This window comes from Notothenia coriiceps, unplaced genomic scaffold, assembly GCF_000735185.1.
Source record: "Notothenia coriiceps isolate Sejong01 unplaced genomic scaffold, NC01 NC01_scaffold00017075, whole genome shotgun sequence".
Classification (NCBI taxonomy): Eukaryota; Metazoa; Chordata; class Actinopteri; order Perciformes; family Nototheniidae; genus Notothenia; species Notothenia coriiceps.
This window is the reverse complement of record NW_011349776.1, coordinates 135,726-145,447: the sequence shown is the minus strand read 5'-3', so window position 1 is coordinate 145,447 and position 9,722 is coordinate 135,726.

Here is a 9,722-nt window from a genome sequence, read left to right as displayed (position 1 = left end):
TAAGGTAAAAAACTACATAAATGACTTGCCTTTTCCTAAGCTCATGGTGTGCATGTATGCTCCTCACTAGCATTCCCAACCTTCGCATGTCCCTTCCTTGTTTGTGTCGAGCTCATGCTCTCACTTCCTTTTCCATCCCTACCAGAAGCCCCCAGTCCTTCCCAGTAATGAGGACATTCTTCCTGTTGGAAGGTTAATGGCAGACAGAGAGAGGTACCTGACAAATCCAAAACCTCATGACTCCTCAGGCAATTTCACACAGAATCTTGCTGTTTTTTTCCCCTGGAAGCAGAGTCCATTCACTGTGTGAATGAGTCAGGTAAATCCAATTCCAAAAGGCAATGGGATTTGAGATGGGGAGCAAATTGCACCAAGGTGATGCCGGACTGGTCAAGAAACCCTTGAGGAAAAAAAAACGTAGCTCGTTCCAACACAATAGAGGACATCGCTGTTATCTTTGCTGTTAGTCGTGTTTTTATAATTGATTTCCCCCTGTGGCACAATGGCTGGGCAATAATGAAAAGCCTGTCATTCCTGTTCCTTTGTGTTGCACGTTGATGAGGTCATTGGCTCAAGGTGGCCAGAGCTACAGACTGCATGGGCTGCACAGAAAGCGGTCAAGGGGTTGAGGACAAATAGGCAATCTACAGTATATTCATAAAATCGAACAAAAGTTCTGTCAAAACAAGCAAAATAATTATTCTCACTGAAATATCGTCAGAGCATTGTGGCCCTGACCTTTGAACTGTTAATGTTCCCAAGGTAGTCATGTTTTTCCTGGATTCATTATGTTTTTAGTGTGGCAACAATACCTGCAAGTTCGTTTTAACAAAAGCATCAGCAAAATGTCTCAAATACAGAAGGAGATCAGTATGGATATGAGTGAAATATTGAATAATGTAGGAATCACTGTACCGGACTGCGGTAGTCACGCTCTTTTACACTTAAAGGGAACAACGCTTAGCTGTAGCTGGATTGAAGCACCAATAGTCATTACAGATTGTATTGTTAATAGTCGCTTAATTTATTTCAAAAGGACTGCAGTGTACAATCTTTCTACTGTATCTGACAGACTAATGCATTTTATCAGAAAAAGAAAAATAAATTAATTAAACCAGCAGTGCTAGAGATGGTAATTAGTTAATAATGCTTCATCTTCAACTCTGTAAAAGGTTTTGTAACATTCTTTTGTCCTATAATTGCCTGAAGGCAACTCGAAGAAATGCGATTGAAGCAGCCATTCTGAGAATCCATCAAATTAATAAACTCCAGGCTGTCACATGGAAAAAAACACTTAAACAGGAAGCATTAGATGCTTTCACAAAGCTTAAGGAAAATGGTTTTCTACTGAGAGAAAGCTCACTCATTGATTTATGCAAGAGACGGGAAGACAAAGACAACAATGATGTGTAAAAAAACTCACCAACTGGTCTTGACCCAGGAGTTCTTGGTTTCATGATTCTTTAGAAAATAGAGCTATCAACACACCATTTGGTTGAATGGTGAAGTGTTAATGCTGAAAGTTTAAACAACCTGCACTAAGGGAATGCACTAACAGAGCCTTAAATAATCCTAAAATCACTTACTATAACCTATGGAAATGTTTTCAACAAAATGAATTGTCCTCCTGAATTATTTGGATTTGTATTGCCAATTTGTGTCTTTATATCGAGGGGATTTTGTTATGAAAGTTTTAAAAGCCTATAGGATATTCAAAATAAGTTAACATTATGTGTACCAAATCAAGCTATTTGTAACATTCAGAGATTCTGTTTCCGCCTGACAGAGTATAGCTCTTTGGCATTAGGTGTTACACCGCTTCATCAGTATCGCCTTAGCAACCTCAGTGTGTTTCGAGACGGCAACATTCAAAAGCAATAAGTCACTGTGGCAATTTCTGCACCTTTTGTGAGTTCACCGCTTGTTCACGTCTGTAGCCACAAATCGGAGACATGTCTCTGAGATTATCAGTGGAGTGAAATGACTGAAGTAGAACTCAATAAAACACAACAAAAATAGCAATAAGTAGAAAGTTTGCTGTGTACCTTTTCTGTCAAATGAACCGAGGCCATCGATGAAACTCTGCACACCTTGTGGTTGACGTAGCGAGGATTGCATGCAGTTCAGCATCCTGCAGAGACACGTGAGTCTGTGCTTCCTGCTAGCTCCACTCTGCAGGTTTGACATTAAGACGCAACACAAGGAGGAAGAAGAGAAAGTCTGATTTGGAATGACATTTCTTAGCCGGGAGGTTTGATCCACAGCCGTGCTTGTAATGTACCTGATGATGCATACATTTGAGGAAATGACAGCTTTTCCTTAAGGTTTATATCTCCCTCTGCCTCTATCTAATCTTTGCACGTAATCACTCTCCCATCCTCCGCATCAGGACGTTCAACGGTACTGTAACGTGAAAAACGAGGAGGTAAAACTGTCATGACAGCTTGCAGCTCACTTGTGTGCATGAAAGGGTTACACACCCAGGCAAGCATACACGCTCGTGTGTACGTCTGTTTCTCAGTAGGGCTCACATCTTGCTTTCGAACCAGCATGCGACTGCATCCGACCGGGCCTTTCTACGAGCTCCAACCTGAGGTGACGGGGAGGAAAGAGACTGAGATGAGAAAAATTCGCACTTCCCAACTGATTCTTCTTTGAACCCAGTTACACAAATAACATCTTACCTCAGTGGGTTTCAGCACAACCATTGTTTTGCTTGACCCACACAATAGTTATTTCCCTTCAGAATTACATCCAGTTCTTGAAGCAGAGTCTGTTCTCGCTGCGTGAGAAGGGGCGGGCCGGCATTCTTGTATATGTCCTGGTTTATGACTGCCTTGATTAATTGTGGGAGAACATAAGTCTTGTTGAAACTGAGCTTGTGTAATTAACTATCCACTCAGGGTCTGCCTTGAATTAATAACTGTGATGTTTAATCAAGATTTACATCAAACAGCAGGAATGCCATATGAATATTTGCACATACTGTGCTTTCAGTTTGATGATGGGCTATCGTCTCTTTTATTTTTCTTCTGTATTCCCAGTAGTGGCATTACTCAAAATTATGGAAATAAGCTGAACTTGATCAGTTTTATGTGGTATCAGCACCTGCCTCTGAGGTACCAGTTCTTTAATTAATTGAACAGTAATTAACAGTTAAAGTCAAGATCCTGAGAGAAAGTGAACTTGAAAGGAAAATCTAAACTAATGAGGTTCGGCTTTGAAGTAATGAACTCTCTGGGTTTAGGGTAATCATAAGCTTCTGGGCTTTACTCAATTTATCTAGAAGACAGTGAGCTGTATGGGGACTGGGGATGTACAGTACAGTATTGTTCTTTTCTTGAACTTCTTTTGGTAACTTTAAGTTGCAAGTTCAGTCTTCTACTTATTGAGACATTACGAGAAAATCGTTGATGAAGCAGTTGGTTTTTCAAAATGGGATTCAGGGTGGAAAATATTGTCTCTCCATCATAGCTTGTTTTTCTCAATACACTCTCTACTTGATCTAGACATTACCCAGAGGGGCTGTATGTGAGAACATATATGTCTGACTCATTCGGACCAGATAATTAACTAGTAAACATGTTGTGTGAAGTCAATTTGAGCCACTGTGAAAACATAACTGCTCATTGTCTGGAGAATTGACAGCGAGCGAGTGGGCGTTTTGAAAAGAAGAAAGTAAACATCCAAAAGTGATGAAAAGGGTGGTTTATATAAAAAGGTCCATGAGACTACATTTGGGAATTTCTGTTGGTGATGGCAGATGCTGAAACTGTCAGACAAATTCAAGTAATGTCAAGAGACTAGAACCAGCTACATGGCCCTAATCTGCGTCATGTCCCGCCCCCTACACACTGTATCCAGGCGACAACCACCCTCACTTTAACCAAAAAGAGTATTTTCAGTAAATGAGAAGGCATCTGACAAGGACAATCTCCCGCTGTGTGCAACATCTGTGAAAAGTTAACTCCAGACAACATGCCAACCTTATTCTAAGGACATTCTGTTCAGTAGCCTACATATGAGTTAACAGCCTATGTTACTGTTGTGTGTAACAGTAATTATACTATACTTAAAGAACCAAAATTGTTGAATATTATGACATTTTTAATATTAAAAATAGCACTGCAACAAATGGTTTTATTTCTCTGGCATCCTCCATGCATTTCAATCCTAAGAATATGCACTTGTCGATGCTGGTGTGGTTCATTCTCTTCAACACCACTAACAACCTGCTGTCTGGCCGTGACATGCAGGCTACAGCGCCTTTGTTTTCTGTGTCTCTCATTCCCTACGGTGTAAGACCCGCACTCTGGCAGCCTGCCAGCTGCTGTCAATCAAACAGACACTGACACGCCTCTGCAGCCGGCTGAGATGAACAGGAGATTTCTTAGATTGTCTTAAAGACCATGTTTCCTTCATTTCTTTTTATAAAACTGCCAACAAAACCTAAAAAAGCACACACATTGCAATATTTACAACTGCAATAAAAGAAGACTAAATGTGATTTCAGTTTAAGTAATTTGGTCAACTTTTGGGCAATCACTTGCTTATTTACATATCCCCCTGTGACAGAGAAACATTATCTTTCATTAGAAGATTATATGATCTGATTCATTTTGGTCCAATAATCAATTTGATTTTAGTCTATATTAATTTCTTCATGGAGATATCTGGCTAATGGCTGGATTTGAATTCAAATTAAAACTTTCTTAGTTTTTTATTTGATTATGATTAAAAATGTAAAAAATGTACCAGCTTCATCACAATAAATATAGATAAAAACAGGTCATAGCCTACAGGGAGAATGTGTGTGGATAGACACGGGTGCAGACACACGTGTCTATCCACACTTGGCACTCACACCAGCAGCCTGTCCACCTGAATGTCTCAGCCACAGAGGAGAGAGCGACACAGGGCTGTTATTATAGCTCTGCTGTCATTTATATCAGGTGCACTTTCTTAGTCGTGCAGGTGCTGGTGGGGCTTAGTCATTGATGGTGGGGGTCATTACACCTCACTGGCTCTTGTCCACCTGTCTCAGACACAACAGGACACTAACAAACCACGCTGCCTTCAGTGAACCATCCAGCACAGGAGCATCCGGATAAAAAGGAAAGTGTTGAGCCAGTCATCTCAGTCACTGACACAGTAGGCTTCCAGTAGGACACAATAAACAGCCCCCTCACTGCAGCAACATATGAATAACGGTCATTAGACCTACTACCACCATTGGACTTAAACCTATGCGGTAATTACTTCTGATGAAATATGCATAAACAATGTCAGCATGTCACTGGGCTTATTATGGCCTATAAATGTTGATGTATCTGTGTTGGTCTGTTGTAGCTCAAGCCTGAGCCGTGCAATAACTCTGAAGTATCAAAGCTTCAACACTTGAGTGTAGTCAAATACGTTAGAGTTAAAGCCGGATGCCTCAAAAGGTCCTCGTGCAACGTATCAGTATCAGTCAACATTTAAAGAGAGCAAGTATAAAAGAAAAATATAAACCCAAGCAAAAGCATAAAAACGACGATGTAGACGGCAGCCAATGGGGTATTTAACGATGTGGCCATGAATTATTTTGATAAATGATCTTGTGGTTTTAGACAAATCACTAACACTGCCAGTTTTATGAGTTCAATTTCCCCACTTGCTAAATTATATACACACATTAGTGCTGGAGGACTTTAAAAAAAAAATCTATATTCCTTTAATAAACCTTTTGCACTCTGCACACTTGTTAAAATACAATAGTACAATTTCCTATTTACTTATTGGCCAACATGTCCACCAATTGAGCAAATATCTGATGATATTAGCATGGCTTATTTACAGGGAAGAGAGAGGGGCTTGACCCAGGTTCAGGTTCCCACAATCTTTTTCTATATTAAAGGGGCCATATCGCCCTGGAAATTAGCATATTATGTCCCCTTAAATCAATAAATGGTTGTCATTCCTGAGTTACTGGAAGTAGGGTATTTTGCTAATGTCTGCTAATACAGTGTTTCGGACACATACACTTTACCTGGGCAGGCAACAGGTGTATTTAGGGATAATTGACGTCGATTTTGGTTACGAGATGACGATGCTGTACCCTTTCTCCACTGTCTAACTTATATTAACTACATGTTGTTAAGGCATTTTGGTGCATCACAACAATATGATTATTTTTTTAACCTAATCTCGTGAAAATATGTTCATTATATTTATCTGATTCTTACCAGATAAAGAAAGATGCAACAAAAAAAGTGAAAACTTGTAGGCAGGAGTTGTTGCTGTAGTTAGCTTTGTTACTAGCAGCTATATAGCTTGCTTGGTTTGTGAATTGATGGGTCCGCAAAGCTTTTCCCTAAATGTTCACCCTAGGAGGCTCAAATGTGGCATGGGGGTCAAAAGTGTGTGTAGTTTTGTGTATGAACATGTGTTTGCATACAGATACGAGGTAAGCTATTGCTTGAAATCGTTATTTTTCAAATGATAATGTGACATCATACCATCAGAATTGAATATAATTACAGTTCCAATAAAAGTTTATATGAACCCATTAAAAGTTTACACAGGGTATCATTTAATAAAAGCCCTTCTCAAACACCCATTGTTATCTCAGATGCTCTGTAAAGAAAGTAACCAGTGAATGTTGTTTAAGAAATGTCTCTCCTTGCAAACAAATCTCAGTCGGATCACAATTGATGGAGGTTCGTGCTCTGAAATTAACCACCGAAGCCTCCAACACATTTATCCAAACACAGAGTACATCTGCTTTTATGTTGACGCGTATGTCAAGATCACATTTACATACTGAACAAACACACGCCCACATAGAGGCATGCGGTGCAGAACCTTCAGCAGTTCATTGCAGGTATAGCATTTTTATGGCCTGCAGACAGATTGCGTAGACTTGTGGTTTGCTGAGGAAGGCAGTGAACAGTATTAGTCTCCATCCCCTTACGTCAGTGGTCATAACATTTGCCATTACTTCCCCTGCAAGATTCAATCACCAGCACACAAAGCCATGCTTCACGCACAATGAAAGGCGAGTGCTTTTTGTCAGACATTCGGCAGAGTGAATTGCATATAGAGTGACTCCGGGATAGCATTGTTTCTGGGTGCCATAAAAAATCTATTTAAGGCAAATCTAATCTTCATAATCTTTTCCCTCTGAGGTGGTGAACGGTGATAGGAAAGATTTCCATACGAGTCCTGGGTGTTTGGTTGGCAGTGCACAGGGCTGGAAGATGTAGGAAATTGCCGGGAGCAGAGGATATTAAACTTCAATTTGAGAACACTGATAAGCAGCGAATTGGTGATTTATTTAGGAATATTGTCAAGTAAATCATCCCTAACCACTGGACACAAGTATATTCATAAACACAGCCCTCCCGCTTGCTTTACAAATTCTATTTTTTCCATATCTCCAATCTAAACTGCAGGGTGAATACTGTAAGTCCTCAAACAAGTTAGAGATATGGTTTTGAACGAGGATAATTTTCCTGGTGATTAGTTTTGGTGTAGCTTAGCAACCATTGGTGTGTGTGTGTGTGTGTGTGTGTGTGTGTGTGTGTGTGTGTGTGTGTGTGTGTGTGTGTGTGTACTTTTATTGTTCTTCTTGTGAAGCTTCCGCTCAGGGGTTCTTTTAGGGATTCATTTATTCTAAGGATTTAGGTTTAAGGTTAACTTTAGAAGACGGATTAAATTGAGTTGAAGAAGTGGTTAAGGTCAAGCAGAGCAACCTATTAATTCAAAGCGAGTGTTTGTGTGTTTATATGCAGGTATATTCACACCACGTCCTTGTGCGTTGTTTGTGTGAGAGTCACAATGGTGCAGACTGCAGCGGTGGGCCATTTTTTCCCGAAAATGAAGGGAAAGGGAATTTTGCTACTCTTGCTGTTTCACTTCGTAGAAAAAGCATGGCTATATCCTCATGAATTGTCTCAGCACCTCAGGCTGCCAGAAACAACCATTTACAACCCATCCTCATGACTCATCATAATGAAAAATCTTCACACCAAAAAGTCTGTGGTATAGAAAAGAGGAAAGTTTCATTACAATATGAAATACCATTTGCAGTGACACTTCCCTTTACAAAAAGATAACTGAAACAAAAGTAGAACTTACTACGTATTATCATAAAGTAATTAACCATCTCACAACCTTTGGTTGGGAGATAACATTTGTAAAAATGGGATCATCTGTCATCATCGGTTTCAGAAAAATCTAATTACTTTATGCACTTTTCAGGATTAAACCCTTCAAATGTAATTACTTTTTTTGGACCTTGTTCCTGCTGGTGCATTTCCTAACTAGACAATACTAGACTTTTCGTTGCAATACATATGTTAATGGCTCAATACAATAAGTGTGGCAAGGATATGTAACCCCTCTATATTACAATGCAATCGGACAGTCTGGTAAAAACTACCACTATAAAACATTTCATGTATAGTTCTTGCCACTGTTGATCCAAGTCTGTGGTCATCTTGGAGGCTCTTAGTTTCACTTTATTGGACTGTGTTACATCACTCTTTGTATACAGTATGCATTTCAAACACCACAACAAAGTACAGCCTGAAGACTTGCCATCAAATTGTCAACACACAAACCATTGAAGCCAAAGTCAACATAATCTGAATATATTTTAAGCACTGTATTAGCCTAAACCAAACCCTCCTGAGGCTGTACCAAAAAGTTGAAAGCTACAGAACTTAATTAGTAAAAGTAAAATCTCTATACATTCTGTTTGAAACCCTTTCTGCACAGTTGCAGTTAAACCCTTATATTATTAGTATTGGACTATTTGTAGAATAGGAGTCCAGTGGTGGCTGTTAAAGATTGTTTCCAGACATTTCCAATAACGTTAGAGCTTTCTAAACTCCAAAAGTCAACATCTATTGAAAAAAAGATAGATGTAATAATTCCCAAAATTCACAACTTGTCGTTATCTAACAAAATATTCTGCCTCAATCCATTTTTGTTGGCATTTAGCTGAGGTCAAAACAGTTTGCTCTGCCACTTTCAGCAACAAAGTGAGACACACTTCTGCATTAACCGGGCAGTCTGGCAGCAATCTAAAAACAGCACCATAAATGACATTTATACAACCACAACAACAACATTTATTATTTATTTATTTTTTGTCTTGTTACAAAGCATTACAATATGACTTGAGGCATCAGTACACCTCTAGAGAAGACTCTATACATACTGCAGATCAAGAATACATACAGGAAACATTGATTTAATTAATACAACAATTTATAAAAATTGACAAATAAATATGAGAAACCCTAGCCAAAGTAGCTGTGTGGGAATTTCTAGAGTGTAGTCTTTTGTGGCTGCAGAAAGATTGTTGTGTTGTCTGTCCTTACATGTCCTCATGCTGTGACACCGTTTCTCGGGGCCCTTTGAAAGAAAACCCTGCCCGGTCCATTGTTGTCATTATATCAGGATTTGTTGTTGAGGAATTTAGGACCACACAAACTTGATGAGTAAACTGGGTTTTCTGAAGACTGACTCCAGCACAAATAATGTGGTTTGAAAGTAGCTAGAATAGCACCAATAAACTATAAAAACCCATAATACATCTCTTCTAAAGGGGTCCCTGTTAAGGGCAATATTTAGTTCCTGTATTAGCCATGCTAGCAATGTGACTCTAAAAGTACAATTTGCAAAACTAAGTGACATCTAATGCTGAGTGTTACATTAGTGCCAATGTTACCCTA